This window comes from Hylobates moloch, unplaced genomic scaffold, assembly GCF_009828535.3.
Source record: "Hylobates moloch isolate HMO894 unplaced genomic scaffold, HMol_V3 SCAFFOLD_6, whole genome shotgun sequence".
NCBI classification, from domain to species: Eukaryota; Metazoa; Chordata; class Mammalia; order Primates; family Hylobatidae; genus Hylobates; species Hylobates moloch.
Window position 1 is genome coordinate 148,283,262 of NW_026652281.1, and position 22,155 is coordinate 148,305,416.

The window sequence follows — 22,155 nt, forward strand, 5'->3', positions numbered from 1 at the left end:
GATATATACAGTAAATACTATTAGGGCTAAAGAGAACGATGAAGTCCCCAGCTATTATTGTATTGGTGTTTAACACTGCACTTTCAGCATTCAACAGATCATTTAGACAAAAAATCCACAGAGAAACATTGGACTTGATCTGCACTGTAGACCAAATGGACCTAACAGACATTTACAGAACATTTAGCCCAATACCTGCAAAGTATAGATTATTTTTATCAGCACTTGGAACACTCTCCCAGGGTTGCCACATGTTAAGACACACAAAAACAATCTCGGTAATTTTTTTTTTTTTTTTTTTTTGAGACGGAGTCCTGCTCTGTCACCCAGGCTGGAGTGCAATGGCACGATCTCAGCTCACTGCAACCTCTGCCTCCTGAGTCCAAGCAATTCTGCCTCAGCCTCCCAAGTAGCTGGGACTACAGGTGCGCACCACCACACCCGGCTATTTTTTGTATTTTTAGTAGAGACAGAGTTTCACCATGTTGGCCAGGCTGGTCTGGAACTCCTGACCTTGTGATCCACCCGCCTTGGCCTCCCAAAGTGCTGGAATTACAAGCATGAGTCACCATGCCTTTTAATTTCAATTTAAAAATTGAAATTATGCCACATATCATATCTGACCACAATGGGATAAAACTAGAAATTAGTAACGAGAAGAGCTTTGGAAACTGTACAGATACATGCAATGTAAACATCATGCTCCTGAATAACCACTGAGTCAATGGATAAATTAAGAAGGAAATTTTTAAAAACTCTTGAGACAAATGAAAATGGAAACACAACATACCAAAACCTATGTGATACTATAGCAGCAATCTAAGAAGGAATTTTCTAACAATCAACTCCTACATCAAAAAAGTAGAAAGATTTCAAATAAACAACCAAATGATGCAGATCAAGGAACTAGAAAAATAAGAACAAACCAAACCCCATATTAGTTGAAGGACAGAAATAATGAAGATCAGAGCAGAATTAAACATAATAGAAACTAAAACAAAAATACAAAATACCAGTAAAATAAAAAGTTGGTTTTCTGAAAATATAAATAAAATTGATATGCCACTAGCTAAACTAACCAAGGACCAAAGAGAGAAAACCCAAATAAATAAATTCAGAAACAAAAGAGGAGACATTACACTGATACCACAGAAATACCAAGGATCATTCGAGACTATTATGAACAAATATACACTAACAAAATTGGAAAGCCTAGACAAAATGGATAAATGTCTGTACACATACAACCTACCAAAACTGACCCAAGAAAAAGTAGAAAACCTGAACAGACCAATAACAAGTAACAAGACTGAATCAGTAATAAAAAGTCTCCCAAAAAAGAAGAGCCCAGGACTGCATGGCTTTAGTACTGAATTTTACCAAACTTATAAAGAAGATCTAATATCTAACACCAATGGTTTTCAGACTATTTTAGAAAATTGAAATGGAGAGAATTCTTTCTAAGACATTCTATAAGGTCTGCAATACTGTGATACCAAAACCAGACAAGAACACAAGAAAACATAAAAACTACAGGCCAATATTTCTGATGAACATAGATGCAAAAACCCTCAACAAAATATTTGCAAACCAACTAGCACATCAAAAGATAATACACCATAATCAAGCGGGATTTATCCCAGGGATGCAAGGATGGTTCATCATATGTAAATAAATGAACGTGATACATCACATCAACAGAGTGAAGGGCAAAAGCCATATGATCCTCTCAATAGATGCAGAAAAACATTTGATAAAATTCAACATGCCTTCATGATAAAAATTCTCAATAAATTTGTTACAGAAGGAATATATCTCAACATAAGAAAAGCTATATATGACAAACCCACAGCTAACATACTGAACTGGGAAAAGTTGAATGCCTTTTCTCTAGTAACTGGAACAAGACAAAGATGAGACAACCTGCAGAATGGGAGAAAATACTTGCAAACTATTCATCTGACAAGCTACTTATATCCAGAATATGCAAGGAATGTAAACAACAGGAAAAAAATAGTTTTATTAAAACATGGGCAAAGGATTTGAATAGACATTTCTCAAAGAAGACATACAAATAGCCATAAAGTATATGAAAAAAATCTTCACTATTACTAATCATCCATGAAATGCAAATCAAAACCACAATGAAATGTCTTATTATCGCAGTTAGAATGGTTATTATCAAAAAGACAATAAATAACAAATGCTGAAAAAAATGAGGTGAAAAGGGAACTGTCATACACTCTGGGAATGTTAATTAGTACAACCATTATAGAAAAATAGTATAGAGGTTTCTCAATAAACAAAAATAGAACTACCATAGAATTCAGCAATCTCATTACTGGGAATTTATCTAAAGGAAAGAATATCAGGCCGGGCGCAGTGGCTCATGCCTGTAATCCCAGCACTTTGGGAGGCCAAGGCGGGCAGATCACGAGCAGGAGATCGAGACCATCCTGGCTAACACGGTGAAACCCCGTCTCTACTAAAAATACAAAAAATTAGCCAGGCGTAGTGGCGGGCGCCTGTAGTCCCAGCTTGTAGTCCCTCGGGAGGCTGAGGCAGGAGAATGGCATGAACCTGGGAGGCGGAGCTTGCTGTGAGCCAAGATCACGCCACTGCACTCCAGCCTGGGTGACAGAGCGAGACTCCGTCTCAAAAAAAAAGAGTATCAGTATATCAAAGAGACATCTGTACATTCATGTTTATTGTGGCACTATTAGCAATAGCCAATATATGGAATCAACCCAAGTGTCCATCAATGAATGAATGGATAAAGAAAATGTTGTATATATACACAACGGAATGCCATTCAGCTATGAAAAAAAAAAAAGAGTGAAATCATGTCATCGAAGCATCCATTCATTCCATTAGATGAAACTGGAGGTCATTATATTAAGTCAAACAAGCAGGCACAGAAAGACAATTATCTCATGTTCTTTCTCATATGTGAGAGCTAAAAAATTGATCTCGTGGAGATCTAAAGCAGAATGATGGCTACCAGAGGCTGCGAAGGGAAGGGACGGGATGAACCCCCAGAGGGGTTAATGGGTACAAAACTAGTTATATAAAGGAATAAGTTCTAGTGTTTGATAGTACAATAAGGTGACTATAACTACCAACGATGTGTCATATATTTCAAGATAGCTACAAGAGAGGATTTGAAATATTTCCATCACAAAGAAGTGACAAATGTTTGAGGTGCTGGATATCCTAAACATCTTGATTTTATCATTACACATTTTATTCATGTATCAAAATATCTTGTGTACCTCATAAATATATACAATGATTATTTATTAATAAGAAAATAAAATAGTCAAGACCCCCCCCCAAAAAATTTGGACATGAATTGCAATAATGAAAACTCTGCCCTCTACACTTATATAAATGGCAACTAATATATTTGCCTATTTATTCTTTCAATAGATATTAATGAGTGCTTATAAAGAATACCAGTATAAATAAATTAGTTCTGGCCCTGCCCTTAATGAGCATATAATACAGTTGAAGAGATTAAGTTCCTACTTTAGTTGGTGAACTCCTCAAGGATAGGCACTGTATCCTGTCTCTCTCCCCAACCCCCATCACCATTCTCTATTACAGAGCCTGCCCTGTGTCTTAAAGGTTTTTAAAATCCTTAACCACACGTTGAAAGGGAAAGAGGGAAGAATGGGTAGAGAGACATAAAGCAACAAGTCTAGCTGTCATTGTTTCTGAAAATCAATCAAAATTAAAATATAATTGTATCAGTTTCTGAAATTACAATGTAGGTCAGTAGGAAACAATTTATAGCAATTCCTTTACCACACATTTGTTGCGAAAATGCAGTCTGTTTCTACTACTTGACTCGGGTGATATTTCAGATAGCTAAGTTATAATTAATTAAAGCTGTGTGGACTTCTAGCTTAGAAAACAGCTTCCTCTTCCTTCTGCTCACCCCGTGACCCAACCCATCCCTATATCACCACCACTGGCTTCAATCTAGCACTGTAGTCAAGCCCAGAGCAACTTCTGTGGGTCAGGGGAGGTGACAGGCATTCTGTGCCTAGCCGTTCGGCTAGGCATTGCAGCTTCAGAACTCTTCTCTCCATTTCTAAATCATGTCTAATGGGACTGTTAACCAGTGGCCAGCAAAGCTACCATTTCCAATGAGCAATTCTGTGAAATTATGTCACAGAAATAAATTAGTATGAAATTTATAGAGAATTTTCTCTTCATGACAATCTAAGAAATCACAGTCACACCTTACCATGCATAGTTATCATACTGGCTTTGTCCTAGACTGACCCAGGTCCAATTCCACCCTCTGGGCTTGTAGAGTTTCTCTGTTACGGTGTGCAGAATGCTTAGAACAGGATAGGCCCCCAGAAGTGAGTCATGTTGTTATCTTTCACAATCATGTGGATAGTATTAGATGGAGCCAGAAAACAAAAATTCTACAAAAATAATGAAACTAATTTGTGCAATGTGAGAAAAGAAAATGGACATTTCGCAAATCTATTTTGTGTCAAGGCTCTACTTTTTAAAAGGAAAATCGTGGTCTGTGGTGTACATCTTAAGGGAAGGACTTAAATTCACAATAATAGGTATTCTGGTTACAGCATGGAAGAACTATATCATTGTTGAAGTAAAACTCACCGAGGCTTCAGCATACAACTAAATTGTACTTTGCATAAGAACATTAAAACTATTCTTGGAACACTCTCCTCCCCAGTCACTAACCACCCACCAAAATACAAGAAATTATAGTAAGAAGTATCACTCTCTTGGAATAAGCACAAGAGAAGAAATTGCAAACAGATTATTAGAAAATGTCATTCATCGTTTTCATTTTCTTTGGAAATTTAGCTTTTCTCCCTGAATATATTATAATATTTTCTTTTTTCTCACATTTTTAAAATATGCTCAATCAGAATACTTTAAAAAGACTTTTTTTTTTTTTTTTTTTTTTTTTTGAGACGGAGTTTTGCTCTTCTTGTTCAGGCTGGAGTGCAATGGCATGATCTCGGCTCACTGCAACCTCCGCCTCTGGGGTTCAGGCGATTCTCCTGCCTCAGCGTCCCAGGTAGCTGGGATTACAGGCATGCGCCACCATGCCTGGCTAATTTTGTATTTTTAGTAGAAACGGGGTTTTCTGCATGTTGGCGAGACCGGCCTCAAACTCCCGACCTCAGGTGATCGGCCTGCCTCAGCTTCCCAAAGTGCTGGGATTACAGGCGTGACCCACCACACCCGGCCAAAAAAATACTTTTTTATATATATGTAGAAACACCATTTTATTTGTAAAATATGTCAGGTGCTTTTTATTAAGAAGTATTTTGAGAATACAGATACATCATCAAATTGACTGTTATCTTTGTATAATTGTATTACAAGTTATGTTGTGAAGATGAAAAGCTAGTTTCCCTTCTAGCTACTTTTGGTGAATAGAAATTAGGAGTGTTATAGCATTTTATTTATAATAAAACTATAGTATACATGTTTATATGATTATTTAAAGAAATGTGTTATGTTTCACATGTTCAGAGACTTTTGTCTTCGGAATTCCTTTGCTAACTCTACCAATAATAAGGGCATGAACTTTTCAGTTACACAGAATTGGGTTCACATATGGTTCTGTCACTTAGTAGCCTTTGGGTGAATTTTTCAAACTCAGATCCTCAGCTTTCTTGTCTACAAATTTACAATAGTAATATTTAACTCACAAGGCTGTTACAAGGATTAAAGGAGATTACCTGTAGTAAGCTCTCAAAATATTAGTTCTTTTTCCATATAAAATATAAAATTTTCCTTTAAAATATTAAGATTATGTCATAAAGGTTTCTAAGCATTGCAAGTGGTTCCTATTTATATCTGCTACTGTTGCTTTCCAGATCCAGAAATAGCTTGCAAATAATGGGATTCCTTTAGATGGAATAATGTTAATTTACCTAGCTCACTGCTACTGTATCGTACAGCTTGGGAAAATGTGCTGTTTTTGCAGTCTGTTCATTCAGGTGGCTTATGAATTAAAGCAGAGGCCTATCATGTTCTAAGATCCAGTAGTTCATTATTGCAAAATAAAATATCCATTTATTAGGCAAGGATTGTCTACAGTGTCTGCAAGAGTAAAGAGACCCACTCATAAGAATAAGTGTTGCCTTCAAATTTGTACTGAAGTATGCTGAAAAACATGTATACTATAGCTGTGATAATGAGCAGTACAGTAGAGAGAGGTGATTTATGATACCTGTTTCTGACAGCTATAGTGCAGAGATTCCCAGGGTAGCTGATCATGGCATTAGCATGCTGACAGCTCAGCATTTAGAACATTATGGTAATTTATCCTGCCTATGCTGTCACCTGCACTGTCAGAGTTTCTTTTTAATGATGGTATAACTATTTTGTTTGTTTGTACTGCATTCTTTTCATTTGGCTAATGCTTTCTCATTAGATTGAACCTAGTAAATGAGAGTAATTAAGTGCTTCCTATAGCTCAGATGCAATGATTAAGTTGCAGAGCTGCTACTGATTATGTTTTGTCATTTATCTCTATTAATCTGAGAATAATCCAGATGATAAACACATGTAATTTTTTGCTAATGTTCAATAGATGAAATTTATAGTTTCTCAATGGAGCCAAGCAGTAAATGTATATTCATATATAAATAATAGATTCTTACATGTGAATTTGCTTTAAATAAACATGTAAGTTACAACCAAAGTTTTTATAAAGGGAAAGACACTTTTAATTGTCCTACTAAATTTATTCTTTCCGGAAATATCCTTCTTTACTCTTCCAAGCCCTACCCCCCACCCAAGGGAAGGAAGGAAAGAAAAGAGAGAAAAGAAGGAAGGAGGTAAGGGAAGGAACAAAGGAAGGAAAGCTGGCTTAAATTATTATTATGGAGCAAGTTGTTTTTCTGACTTTAGTTGTTTTTTTTTTAATTGTCTGCAGGGACAAGACTAAAATTTGTTTTGATAATAGTTTATTTGGGCTGAGCAGGGTAGCTCATGCATGTAATCCAAACACTTTGGGAGGCCGAGATGGGAGGATCACTCAAGCCCAGGAGTTCAAGACCAGTCTAGGGAACATAGGGGGACCCGATCTCTACAAAAAATTAAAAAATTAGCCAGGTATGGTGGTGCATGCCTGCGGTCCCAGCTATTCAGGAGGCTGAGGCAGGAGAATCCTTTCAGCCTTAGAATTTGAGGCTACAGTGAACCCTGATCACACCACTGCACTTTGTTTGAAGTCATTTCATTCACGCTGTACTGACAGTTTTTCAACTCTTTTCATTTACTCTGATTTTCTAAGCTATAATAATTTATTATTCCAGAAGAAAATATGTTTCAACTAAATTGTTTGTTAAATAATTCTTGAGATTAGTTAGAATGTTTGTCTTTTTTTTTTTTTTTTTTTTTTTGAGAGGCGGAGTTTCGCTCTTGTTACTCAGGCTGGAGTGCAGTGGTGCGATCTTGGCTCACTGCAACCTCCGCCTTCTGGTTTCAAGTGATTCTTCTGCCTCAGCCTCCCGAGTAGCTGGGACTACAGGGGCCCGCCACCATGCTTGGCTAATTTTTGTATTTTTAGTAGAGACAGGGTTTCACCATGTTGGCCAGGCTGGTGTCGGACTCCTGACCTTGTGATCCACCCACTTCAGCCTCCCAAAGTGCTGGGATTACAGGCTTGAGCTACTACGCCTGGCCGAATGTTTGTCTTTTTTTTTTTTTTTTTTATCTTTTAATAAATTAAGCTAACATGTTAAAATAATGAGGAGTTATATTTTTTGAAAAATAATACATTTACACATATTATTTGCTTATATCTGACATAATTTGCTGTAAGGAGATACATAGTTTTCAGAACTCTGATGTGACTATTATAGTTAATAGTTAATTAGCTTTTTAAAGTTTCTATAAAAAATGCCAAATAACTTGATACATTTTGTTTGCAATTAGTGACAAGACAGTATTTGCCAACTTCATGCATTTCAAGTATCGTTATGTAAAGATTTATTCCTAATTCTTTATATGTAAAGATTTATTCCTAATTCTTTACAATTTATTTATAAAATTATAGTTTCAACAAACTCATATATACTAAGAGAAAATAAAAGATTGTTTTTAGGAAATTACATTTTTGCAGAATTTTCATAAATGCTTGAAAAGATCATAGAATTGCTAAACCCATGTGGGCATAGGCCACCCCGGAATTTTCAGCTCATATTTAGATGGTAGGAAAATTGACAGAAACCTAGTTACTGTATTTCTTTGTGCTTAAGTGTATGACCAGGAGTCTGGTGAATGTGATTTCCCAAACATTGGAGTAGGAACACTAACAGTTCTTATTTTGAAAAAGAACATTGTACTTGAGCTTTCAGGTTGTGGCTGTGCATTGTAATGCATCAGGAGCTGCTTTTACATTTTATTTAAGAGACAGGTCTTTTAAATATCTATACATGTACTGCCTTTATTTGCACATTTGGATCATTTAATGAATTTTGTTCTATGAACAAATGGTACTATCTAAGATAAATACTTGAAACATTGATGTTAACCCTACCTCAGTTAATTTTCATGAAATATTATTTTTTGAAAATGAATATTTACTGCATAAGTCCTAAAGTCCTAAATGGAATATGCTATTTTTAATGGTTATTCATATATTCTTTGGATTCCTTTCTAAAATAAACCATTGTCAAAAGATGGATATACATTACCCAGTGGGCTCTTCTTCCCCTTTAGGTGTAGAAATGCCTTCCATGAAGACTAACTGGGAATTGAGATGATCATAAATATTGGGATTTTATTAAGTTTTCTAGTAGTTTGTTCACATTGTTATTCCAGCAATTTTAGAAGATATAATATTTAGCCTAATAAGGATTATCATCTTTCAGAGGGATCAAATATCTATCCTGTACTTATGGCTAGATTGAAGAAATTTTTCATTGAAATAATCAGATTATATATGAAGTGATGATTTGTTAATGGTTGGCATAGTCAAAGAATCTGTTTTTGAAATTGTGGGAAATGTCTCTGACAGGCGTTATCAGTTAAGTAAGGGACTAAAAGTAGAAAGCCCTAAGTTCTAACTCAAACATTGTTCCCTAATAGTTATTTTGTCAAATAAATCTTGCTCTTGCACACTGAAGTATTAGGGTGAGTAATAGTGAGCATTAGGCCAGTGTAACGCTCTTTTGAATATTAAATTATAAAATAAGAAGCCCAGGTCGAGGCAGATGGATTGCTTTGAGCTCAGGAGTTCAAGACCAGCCTGGGCAACATGGCAAAACCCTATCTCTACAAAAAATACAAAAATTGACTGGGCATTGGTGGCTCATGCCTGCAGTCCCAGCTACAGGGGAGGCTGAGGCTGGAGAACCGTTTGACCCTGGGAAGCAGAGGTTGTAGTGAGCTGAGATTGTGCCGCTGCACTCCAGCCAGGGTGACGGGGTGAGATCCTGTCTCAAATAAAATAAAAATAAATTAAATTCCCAAAAAGAAAAGTAAGTAAAGAGAAAAGTTTAAGGCTGGGCGTGGTGGCTCACGCCTGTAATCCCAACATTTTGGGAGGTTGAGGTGGGTGGATCACCTGAGGTGAGGAGTTCAAGACCAGCCTGGCCAACATGGTGAAACCTGTCTCTAGTAAAAATACAAAAAAAAAAAAAAAAAAATTAGCCAGACATGGTGGTTCACACCTGTAATCCCAGCTACCCGGGACGCTGAGGTAGGAGAATCAGTTGAACCCGGGAGGTGCAGGTTGCAGTGAGCTGAGATCATGCCACTGCACTCCAGCCTGGGCAACAGAGTGAGACTCTGTCTCAAAAAAAAAAAAAAAAAAAAATTTTTAAAGTTATGATTTCTTATTGTTTACTGACTTTTTTAAAAAGCAAAAATTGGATAATGCTTTAGGATGGAATATTCACTAATCTAGAAAATATTTCTTCAGTATTTTAAAAGATGGAGACAATGGTTTTAATAAACTGGAGCATTTTGGTACCTGAACCTATGGGAATATTTTCAGTGTGGAATATTTATTTGCTATTTCTGTATTCCTGCATAGTCAATTCCTAAATACCCTTTCTTAAGATAGCAGTTTTAAAAATTATAATTACTCTCCACCCTGACCCCTTGCCCCACAACAAACAAAAATCACTTTGAGCTGTTAATGTTGAAATTACAAGTTACAAGTCTTCCTTTGTCCTTGGTTAAAAAATAATTATAAAAATAGAGTAAAGAGAATATTCTTTTTTCTCTTTACTGGTCAGTTCTATAGAAGTAATTTAAAATACCGTATATTGAATTCTTTGATCATTTCTCCTGGGTGGATTGGGAAAGAAGTCCTAGCTGAGGCAATTGCTTCTGGGCTCTCTTTCTGTGTGCCTGGTAAATGAAACACAACGAACCTCACCAAACTACATGACTAATGGCAACCTCCAGTGCCGCCTGCAATCAAAGATTAATTTGCTTTATCAAGTTTAAAGAATACTGGGTGATAAATCATGTCAAAAAGAAATAATCAGTCAAAGGCTGATGTTCTTTTCTACATGTGAGGACAGGTGCTATGAGGCATGCACTTGTCATATACAGTTAATTTTCTTTTCATGCATTTATGTTCATCTTAATTACTATTTAGTTGATACTTGAATCAAATAATTTATCTCATTAAGATCAACCAGCATCCCAACTGAAAGGCTGCAGTATTATAGATTCAAAATAACATTTTTTCCTTTTAATTTGTATAAGGGTATTTTCACATGAGTATTATTCACAAATTTTTTTATTCAAACATGAGAATGCCAAGTGGGAAGCAAAATTATTTTCTCCATTTCAAGATACGGAGGAATATCAACTGGATGTTCATGTTTATAATATATGTCTCTGTGTGTATCTACATATTTTATATAAAATTTTTATTTTACTCGGATTTTCTCACCTTTTTTTTTCTTTTCTTGAAAGAGAGAAAGCTAGAGTCTCTAATTCTGTCTCCTGGGTTCATAATGCAGGACTCACTTTAGGTAAGATTATATTATAAAGAGGTCATCTTTCAGGACTTTTAGCAGCAAACACATTTGAGCAGGATCAAAAATGAATCTTAGATCTTTTCAGACGCTGTGCTATCAGGACTCTCTAAAAGCAAGACTCAGATTATTGTCTTAGGAGAGTCTCTTACTTCTAATTATAGTCTTATGAACTGGAGCCTCTTTAAATGTTTTTGGTATATGTAGATATGTATTACTTCCTAGCTTAGGTCTTTTCTAGCTCACTCTGCCTTTGGTGGCTAATTAGAGATTTAGAAATTAATTTTCCGCTTGATGTACACAATTAAATAAAAATTCATCAGACTTGAAACTTGGAACTGTGAATTTTTATCCTTTGAGTGGTTGTAGGAAATCTTATCCCTAGAGTAACTCTTCATTTTCTTTTTCTTCATGGTTTCTCTCAGTTTTTGTCTAAATCTTGACCTTTTTCACTCCACTAAATTGTCAGTAGTGCAGGAAGACTTGTGGCTGGCTTTTGTTTTCCTTTTCTTCTGCTTCTGATTCCTGAGAATTATTTTAAAATATTTATAAAGTTCTATTTTTGACATCAGTAGCATCCTAAAGAGAGAATATCTTATATTGGCTGAGTTTTAAGACTTCTTTTTAAACTGGATAGGAATTTAACTTGCCTATACTTACTATACATTTTTCCACATGAAAGTATTTATTGTGTTCTATTTCATTTCCAAAATGAGATGATGGGACAAGCTAATGAGGTCTCTTACAATCTGAAAGTCTTGTAACTCCAGACATACCTATTTTGATAGTAACTGAGTCACCAGTGCTCATTAGCAGTTTGCATAATAGACATCTATCCTAGGGAATTGCTGTAGTGTAGACTGCATGGTGGGGTAAACAGATTTAGATTTGAAGACTGAACACTTCCATCCAGGGTCTAACTCCAGCATTTGTAAACTTGGACACTACTTTTGCTACAGGGTTGTCATTGAAAGTATTGCCTCATTATATTTCTTAGTGGTCCCTGTATGAAGCCACATAAGAGAAACTTCTTAATTTAGCACTAGGAAGTGCTTCTGTTTACTTGAGATGTGTGTGTGTGTGTGTGTGTGTGTGTGTGTGTGTGTGTGTATTCCCCTAATTGATAAACTATAAAATAATCTTTCCCTTTTCACTTTGGCCATCTGGAAATTTGCCACCAATTTATGGTTCAACTGTACAATTGCATTTAACATTTATAATCTACTTTCATGAATTTTTATCCTTGTATTCCTCCCACTCTGATTCAACTTTATATTATAACTGGTCCTTGTGTCTCATTTTATTTTATCTCTACTTTTTTAATGTCCGGGATTTCCTATATGTCACCCCAAATACTGAGTCACTGTGTAAATAAGTAAATATATATCTATATATCTATAAGCAATGTGATATATGAGATATATATATATATATACACACACACACACACTGAGTCACTTTGTAAATAAGTAGAATTGCCCTGACTCTATCACTAAATATTCAAAAGTCAGTTATTTCTTTTAGAGCTTTAGTATTCTCACTTGTAAAATAAAGAATGAACTAGATTGCCCTTGAGAACTTTTTAGACCCAAATTCTAGGATTAAAAACAACATAGGACTTGCAGTTTCCATTTGGAGCCTAGAAGGCTGGAAAGAGCATCACTTTCACCCCTGAAACAACAATAAAGCTGGGAAAACTGCAAGCTGATGACTTTTCTTGAATCTGCCAGAGAACTGAAGTGGAAGGACAACCAAATAGCCAGAAATGTAAGTAGAGATAGATGCTTGCTAGGAAAAAAGGAACATGAGCACTTTCTTACCTAAGGTTGACTCATAAATGCCGTAAGAATAACTGTGCTGGATAGTTAATAAATTGGTAGAGGTCGAGTGTGCCCTAGATGGCCTTAGATATATGGAGATTTTATACCCTCTTTCAGGCTCTTTTATCACAGTCCCATCAGGCAGTTTCTCCTACCCTTCCCTACTGCAAAAAAAAAAAAAGAGTCCTGAGAAAGCATCCTTCATAGTGCAGGCTTAGAGAACGAAAGCAACAGTGAAAGGGACACAAAACTCCACCTGAATGCTTCTTCCTGTTTCCCCAACTGGAAATATTTTGATTTTTGAGAAATATGCCATGGTTATATAGGATGTTAACCTTAGGGAAAACTAAATGGACGGTATATAGTAATTCTTTGTACTATGTTTGCAACTTTTCTGTATATCTAAAATTATGCTAGGCCAGGTGTATAGGAATTCTTTGTACTATATTTGCAACTTTTCTGTATATCTAAAATTATGCCAGGCCAGGTGCAATGGTTCACACTAGTAATCCCAACACTTCGGGAGGCTGAGGCACTCGGGAGGATCACTTCAGGCCAGGAATTCAAGACTATCCCGGACAGCATCATGAGATGTCATCTTTGCAAAAAATGGAAACATTGGCTGAGAAATGGTGGCATGCACCTGTAGTGCCAGCTACGTGAGAGACTGAAGCAGGAGAATCACTCGAGCCCAAGAGTTCAAAGCTATGATGAGCTGTGATCATGCCACTTATACTTCAGCCTGGGCAACACACTGAGACCCTGTCTCTTTAAAAAAAAAAAAAAGAAAGAAAAATAATAAATGTTAAATTTTAAAAAATTGTAAATAACAATTTAAAAATAAAATTATTTCAAATGCAAAGTTTAAAAAAATAGGCAGCAACTGTATCCCCACCCGCTTTTCGGGTAGCATTCCTTTGAAGTAGAGATAGTTCCCTCATTTGGCAGATTAGGATTCTTTTCTTATTAAAATAATTTTATATAGTTACAAAATCCTGAAAGTCTTCTCCATCCATCTCTTCCCTACTCTACCCCACTGTTGGCGTGAGCATCTTTTCTTTCTGTGCTTAACCTTGTTATGGTTTTTATCCCATTATATGAGACTTATTATCTACATACTCATCTTTCTTTCAGAATCCTCAGTGCTTGGCCCATGGTAGGCATTCCGTGATATTTATTGTAATAAACCTGGTCTTCTTTAATTGTCGCTTGTCTTGATGAATGGCACCATTCTAGTATAAGCCAGAAACCTAGGAATCATTTTTATTTCATTTCTTCCTTACTCTCTACCAAGTTCTAATATATATATTTTGCCTCATAAGTATGTCACCAATCTATCTGTTTCTGTCTCCTCTATAGCCCAACTCCAAGCGACCATCTGTTTTACTCGGGATATTACATTATACTCCTAACTTGAATCCTGACTCTATTCTCACCTTCCCCCTGCTTTCAGCCTACTATTGTGCATTGTACAATTGTAGCCAGGGTAGTCTTCAAAAATATAAACCTGACTTTGCCTTCCTGCCTGTTTAAATAACTTTCTATTGTTTTTAGGATAAAACCCAACTTTACATACGTATGTGGCCCTTACTGGCCTAGCCTCAATTTTCCTCTTTAACTTCATGTGAACCCCACTCTTCTAGCCAGCCCACTGGTCTTCTTTAAGACCCTCAGCAGCACAAACTCTCTTATAACTCCAGGACTTTACATATATCACTTCTTCAGTCAGGAACATTCTTTTCTGTTTCTCCCAACCTTCCCCTTTCACCGTTATTTCCTGCTTACCCCTCAGCTCTCTGCTTAAATTTCACCTCCTCATGGAAGCCCTCCCTGATCTCCCAGGCTAGGTTATGCTATCTTTTTATATACTTTCACAGCACCTTGTACTTTTCCATTATAGCAACTCACACAGTTTGTAATAACATTTGTGTGATTATTAAATTAATATCTGTCTCTTTCACTAGAACTGTAACTTCCATGCAGATGGGGATCATGTTTGATTTTGTCCATTTCAGCATCTGGCACAGTACGCGACACATATTGGAATATTTATCAAGCTCGCATTAATCAAATTCAGTTCAATGTTTATTAAAGGAATAAAAGAATAAGCTATACTGTGCTAAGTGATGGAGCTGGAACTAAAACTGAGTACATATACCCAACACTAGATTAGCCACCTCTTCTGTTAGCAGAGTTTGGGCTATAAAGAGCAGATATCATGTCATACTCCAGTTTATAAAACCCCACCCCAAGTCCTTTTGATGCTCAGTCTTTTTCTGTTTGAGATCAGGTCCTGCCAAACTTAAGAATCCCCAAGTACAGGGATGGGAGTAGGCTGAGAGGTCTGTACAACAAGGCACAATGCAGCATTTTGCAGTAATAGAAACTTTTATTGTGGTGGTAGTTACACATCCATATGCATTTGTCAAAACTCATAAACCTCTATGCTTTTGAGAAGATTGAATTTTATTGTATATAAATTATACCCAACTTAAAAAAAATTCCTGAGTATTTTGAGGTAGACATCTGCCTTGTATCCAAGGACCTCTTCATCCTACCCTTACGTTACTGTGAAGGGTAGATCCGTGTGTCATGAAGACATGAAAAGCTATTCCAAGTCCAGAATATTCCACACTACCTGTGTCTTATTCCCACCCTTTAATCTAATCAAGTTTTATGAAAATTGAATGAATTAATGAAAAGCAGAAACTATCTTTGGCTGTTTGATCATATCAGGACAGCTCTGAGGCCATTCTGTTCCCATGATAGGCTGTACTTACTCATCTCTACCTGATTCTTCCTCATAACATTCATTTAAGAAACATTTGCAGAATCCCTAAAAATGTTTCTTTTTTCCTTTCCCTACTCTTTACTAAAAATAAACGTGTCAGAGAGGACCTTTCACTATAACATGATTTCCTAAATCCGGGCCAAGATAAGATCTCTTTCTCAGTGAAAACAAAGTATACTCAGACTTACAAGTTCAATCGAGTTAGTATTTAAAGTTGGTTTATTAAGGATGGGAAGTTAAAAATGTAAAGATAGGCTGGGCGCAGAGCCTCACACCTGTAATCCCAGCATTTTGGGAGGCCCAGGTGGGCGGATCACAAGGTCAGGAGATCAAGACCATCCTGGCTAACATGGTGAAACCCCATCTCTACTAAAAAAAAAATAAAAAAAAAATACAAAAAATTAGCCAGGCATGGTGGCGGGCACCTGTAGTCCCAGCTTCTTGGGAGGCTGAGGGAGGAGAATGGCGTGAACCCAGGAGGTGGAGTTTGCAGTAAGCTGAGATTGCGCCGCTACACTCCAGCCTGGGATGGAGTGTAGACTGAGATGGAGCAAGACTCTATCTCAAAAAAAAAAAAAAAAAAAAGTAAAGATATATACTTTGATCAAGCAAAAAGCCTAAACTGGAGAATTGGTTAAATTAATTAAGAGGAGGCTGAAATCACAGTGCTTATTTGACAGGAGTATCTTTTCTGACTTTTGCTACTGCCAACATTCAACTAAGTCACTCAATTTTTTTAAGATTGCATACTTATTCAAGAGTTCATTTTAAACATTATGGTTGATGATCTAACGCTGAATAATACCTGTAGCACAGAATACCTGGCATATCCATCTTGGGTTTTATATACTTTCATTTTTTGGTTAACTCTTTGTTTTCTTTCATACCTATTTAGTATATTATATAAAAATACGTCATTTGCATGCCTTCAAAGTAAAATCAAGACTAAGAAATTCAAACTTATTGGTGAAATACCAGCAGATGCAGATTGCTTGAAATATACAAGGTCCTATCATTAGTTTCAAATCTTTTTCATATGCTGTATTGGAAATAGAGGTGTTAAATTTCTACCTGTTATGGCCATGCGTTTACTTTTGGTTTTTAATGATAATAGAGCTTCCATTTTTTTGTCTTCTGTGCTCTATATTTTTAGTAGAATGTTTGTGGAGCCTGTCTCTCAAGATGATAGGTGATTCTTAAAAGTAAGACTGGTCTCTTTTTCATAGAATTTTCTGCCAAAATGTAGTTTCAAATATTTAAACAGTGACTGAAGAAAAAAATATTGTTAGAGTACAACTATACAGCTCTGGATCCCTAACTGGATGTTCAGTAAATAAATGCTCTTGTTAGATAGTGAGGCCTTGGAACCCAGGCTATTATTGCTGTTGGCAATACAGTCTGAACTAAATGTTCTGCCCTATCCTTTATAGATAAGATTTTATACCCATCACAAATATTAATTATTGCAAATTTGCTTTTTCAGTTATAATTCAAGTTTGGTATATATTCAAGCATGGTCTTCTCATCTTAGTAAATTGCCAGTAGTAAGATGGCTAGTTGTGAATGCTATCTGTCCAAAACATGACTTTTTCTCCTTAGGAGAAGAAGCCTGTCTCTTTGTATTTGTTAGCATTCAATAAGGAATGAAGTATAGACTGTCTCAAAGGCCTACCATGTACCAGTATGCTGGATACTTTATTTACTTTGGTCATTATAACAACTACATAAAGGAAGTATCATATCAGTTTTAGGGATGAGGAAATGAAACCTCAGAATAAATGACTGTCAATAATAGCTAATGAATTATAGACCAGTGTTTCAGACCTTGAGCTCTTAACTGCAGAAGCACATGAAAATTGAAATTATAGGCATTTACATTATTTTTCTAGGCATAAGTAATAAAGACCTGGTTTCTTAAAAGATTAATCAACAGTTTGTTTTTTATTTTTAAAATCTATTTTATCCATTGCAGTATTTTGTACCTAAAATTAATGATTGTCACAAATCACCTGCTTTTATCTGGTAAGCTAGTGGGATAAACAGCTCCATGATTACTCACTGTTGTGTAGCACGGCTAGTCCAAATTTGATACCTCCACAAAATAATCCACTGTGGGAAAATAGAGTTCCAAATGGAAGTTTTTGTTCCTAAAGGATGACAGAACAAAGGAATGTTCCACTTAATAATTCTTGTATGTGTTGCTAGGAAACACTATTGAATAACACCATGGAATCATAGAATACTAGAACTGGAAGAGATCATATAATATATAGTCTAGCAGTTTTTCTGTTTGCTCCGTGGTTGGGGCAGGGAGGGGAGGAGGAGGAGCTTGGTGAGTTATCTTCTCCTTCCATGAAACAGAGCACTTTACTTTAAAGTGCTTACTTTCTTTATCACTTACTTTCTCATATTGGCCTTCCAGGTAAGCCCTTATTTAAAGAAATGGTTTCACATCTTTAAAAAAATTTTTTTCACCATTTCCTAATTTTACAGATGGCAGTTTAAGGCCTAGAGATCTTTCCAAGATCATTCCACTTGCTGGAGTAGGTCTTTCAGTGTTGTAGTTTATTCATTTCTTCGGTAATCATTTACTGAATATCTGCTGTATCCCAGTCACTATGCTTAGAACTCACACATGAGTGGAAGAGACAGATGGATGAACAAATAATTGACAGCACAGAATGACAATGGAAATGGATGAAGTTCCATATGAAAGAGGTCAAGAGAAGCATCCTAAGAGAAATTATATTTGAACCAGGTCTTAAAGATGGAGATGATTTTGCCAGGTTGAAAAGGAGAGGATGATTATTCCCAGCTGAGGGAACAGTAGACAGAAAGCCATGGGAGTATTAAAGAGCATGACATGATTAGTCCCTGAGGGACTAGGGAGGGTAAAATTCTGGGAAGATACAGTAGCAATTAGGGGAAGGGTTATTACTATAGTTGGGAAGGGCCAGAACAGGAAAGATGCTCCACAGCAAGCTAAGGAAGGAAGGTTTTACCCTGTAAGAAATAGGCTGCCATCTGGGCGTGGTGGCTCATGCCTGTAATTTCAACACTTTGGGAGGCCAAAGCGGGTGGATCACTTGAGCGCAGGTGTTAGACCAGCCTGGGCAACATGGTGAAACCCTGTCTCTACCAAAAATACAAAAAATTTGCTAGGAGTGGTGGTGTGCACTACTCCCAGTTACTCAGGAGGCTGAGGTGAGGTAAGAGGATCGCTTGAGCCCAGGAGGTGGAGGTTACAGTGAACCAAAATCATGCCGCTGTCCTACAGCCTGGGTGACAGAGCAAGACCCTATCTCAAAAAAAAAGAAAGAAAGAAAGAAAAAGAAATAGGGTGCCATTTAATATTTTTAACTAAGTAAGAGATGTGATTGATCATTTATTTATTTCAAAAAAAAGAATTATTCTGGTGGCAGTGGCCTAGTCCTAGAGGGAAAAAAATACAAACTGCAGGTTGCCCTTCAGCCATCTTGCCTCTTTCACTTATTGATGGCTGTGAATGGTGCCCCCATTGCCTTCCCCAATGGCAATAAGTGTTCATTATGTCTTGTTTTGTTAAAGGTGTTTTGTCCTTTATGGTCTCTGCCTGCCACAACAGCATAGATCAGATTTGGAGGACCTTTTAAAACTGAGTGTTTGACTGTCTGTGAAATCCCTTTTTGTGTTTTGCTTCACTTGAAATGACATTATGACTTACTGTGAGACAGGATAATTTGTAGTTTCTTTTGTCATGATCTTCTTTGGATGTCATAGACCATGGAGCGCTCTGCATTGGTTCAGAGGAACTGAGAATGGGAAGGACACAAGATTTTTATATTACTATTTCTCTTGGGTATTCTCGCTTGTAATGGATTTTGGCTCCAGGCATAAAGATATATGGAGAAGCAGCCTGTTGGGAGAGAATTTTATATTTTGCTTGGCTATTTTGTGACTAAATACAGTGTTAAATTATTTGTGTGATGCTTGCATGATATTAAATTGAAAGAGCTATTGTTTTATCAAAAAGTGCTTTAGCATATACTATGAAGGCTAGATATTAAATACCAGGGCTTCTGTATATAAAGAAAAGTCAAGCCAGATTTCTTATCTTAAATTACTTTAGTAAGTAACCTTAGCAATGGTTCTTAAGAAACCTAAGGCTCTCTTTCTCATCAAAAGCCCCAAACAGTTGGTCTTTAGGGGCCATTTTTCTTGACATTATGCTCCAGACTCAATCAGAATTCTGGGTAAGCTAGTATCTTAGCATTCTCTGTTTCCAAACCTTAGATCACCTGTGCTTTAAAATAAAATCTATATTACACTTTCTCCTAAGCAAGATTTATTTGTCTTTTTTTTTTTTAATGAAATACAGAAGAGAAGCAGAAACTTTTCTTTGGTATAAATTCTTAGAAACAATGCATATTCTAAAAGCCATAGAAGTAGACTTGCCCTTACTTTGTTCCAAGGTTCCTCTGCTCCTTGGTCCTCCATACTTTTCTCAACAGCTCTTTTGGAGATTTCTGAATGTTTTGATGCTAGCAAAAATAATGAAATATTTTTATCAGCGCAATAGAGAAAGATTGCATAACAAGCAAGAACCAATTACACAGCTTCGAGAAGGCTCACACCAAAAGTTGCTCATGACAGTAATGAAATTGTTAATTGAAATAGGCCCAAAGTATATGTCATGTCTCGTCTCCTGGAAGCCGCATAATGGGATCCATATTTCATTCCCAAAAAATAGTGTTTCTATGAAGTCATGTAGTGGATTAACTCTTCTTTAAAAACTAATCCCCCCAAAAGTAAGGGAAAACGTATTACTTTAATTAATAATGTGGGTTTTTAGATACTCAAAGGATAACATCTTAGAGGAAACCCCATATCGTGTGTAATAGGCCCCAGGAAGAAGAAAAAACATTTGTTAATCACCTATAATAGGCAATCTCAAACATTTTACATAAATTTTTTCTATTCCTTGCAACAATCCCATAAAATTCTACTTCTAACATTGGTAAGGAAACACAGCCAAGGAGGAATGCTTTCTTTTCCTTCTTTTTTATCTTAAGCCTTGGGCATTGGGGTGAGGTGACCAAATAATATCCTCTAAGCTAACAAATAAGGATAAAGACCTAATTTATCTTCTGTGCATATAAGAGTTGAAGGAAGACATGGATGATAAGCAGTGTGCCCAAAAATCTCAGAGCATATTGAAGAGTGGATAAGGCTTTCTTTGTAGAAAGGGCAAGAGGAGAAAATATAATTACAAGAGGAGGAATGCAGTTTATTGTGTAACTGCTAAGTGCCAGTATTCTGCCAGGTGTTTCACACATGTAATCATTTTAAGCTTCACAACAATCATATAGGGTAAATGCACTTTTCTTCATTTCACAGAGGGGACCTTAGGGGTCAACATGGTTAAATAACTTTTTCAAAGTCATACAGTTGGTAATTGTTGGGACAGAAATTAAACTCAGGTTCTGCAGATAATATCCTCTAAGACCAAAAAAACGGTATGTAATATGTTGTATATTTTTCTGGGAGAGGGTAAATATCTTTGATCATATTCACAAAGAAGTTGTTAACCCCCCAAAATAGAACAACTTCTATATTATGCCATCTTAAGATAAGCAGTACAGAGCAGGGAACTTGGAGCTATGTGAGCCCAGTCTTTATATCCCCCTTAACTTCTACCCAGGTAATAGTAGCAAGTTAAACCAGAAAATACATACATATATCCTTCATAATCCTTTAGGGCTAAGAAGTCTACTTTTTATTTTGTTGGAGAAGAGGTATAGTGTGCTAGGTGAACGTACAGTTGCTAGAGTTGAATTGCTTAAATTTAAATTCTAACTCTACCACTTACTCTGTTATGTCAAATCGTACTATCTCAGTTTCCTCATTTATAAAAGTAGAATAGTAATAGTACTATCTTATGGTATATGTGAGCATTAAATTAGTAAATATGTGTAAATTACTTAGTGTGACAGCAGTTTCCAGAGGACATTTGATGATATTTAAAGATATTTTTGGTTGTCACAATTTGGGAAAAGGGTGCCACTGTCATCTAGTGATAGAGTCCAGGTGCATTTTGCAGTGCACAAGACAGCCCCACAACAAAGAATTGTGTGACCTTCAATGTCAGTAGTATTGAAGTTAAGAAGCCCCGGGTTAGCACAATGAGTGGCATATACATTTTTATAAACATTTGCTGTTATTTTGTGCTGAAGTCTAAGAAAAACATGGAAGAAAAAGTAGAATTATTATGTAATAATCTTTTCTTGGTTGTTTGTGTGTGTGTGTGTGTGTGTGTGTGTGTGTGTGTGTGTGTGTTTTTTTTTTTTTTTTTTGAGACAGAGTCTCGCTCTGTCACCCAGGCTAGAGTGCAGTGGCGCGATCTCGGCTCACTGCAACCTCCGCCTCCCGGGTTCAAGCAATTCTCCTGCCTCAGCCTTCCGAGTAGCTGGGATTACAGGCACCCGCCACCACGCCCAGCTAATTTTTGTATTTTTAGTAGAGATGGGGTTTCACCATTTTGGCCAGGCTAGTCTTGAAC

At 36.4% G+C, this 22,155-nt stretch overlaps 1 protein-coding gene and 1 long non-coding RNA gene across 9 annotated transcripts in view; one reads left to right on the forward strand and one right to left on the reverse strand.

Moving 5' to 3' along the window:
* The window catches only part of RANBP17 (RAN binding protein 17), a 447,403-nt gene that overhangs the window by 263,071 nt on the left and 162,177 nt on the right, over positions 1–22,155 (forward strand). The window lies entirely within an intron of this gene.
* LOC131383688 (uncharacterized) lies at positions 11,338–17,767 on the reverse strand. Of its 2 annotated transcripts, none has more exons than XR_009213900.1 (4): positions 17,677–17,767; positions 13,946–14,058; positions 12,827–12,990; positions 11,338–11,531 (listed from the first exon to the last, which is right to left on the reverse strand). It is a non-coding gene; the product is annotated as an uncharacterized LOC131383688 (long non-coding RNA). The 2 variants fall into 2 exon arrangements; XR_009213899.1 differs by having other exon boundaries at positions 17,627–17,728.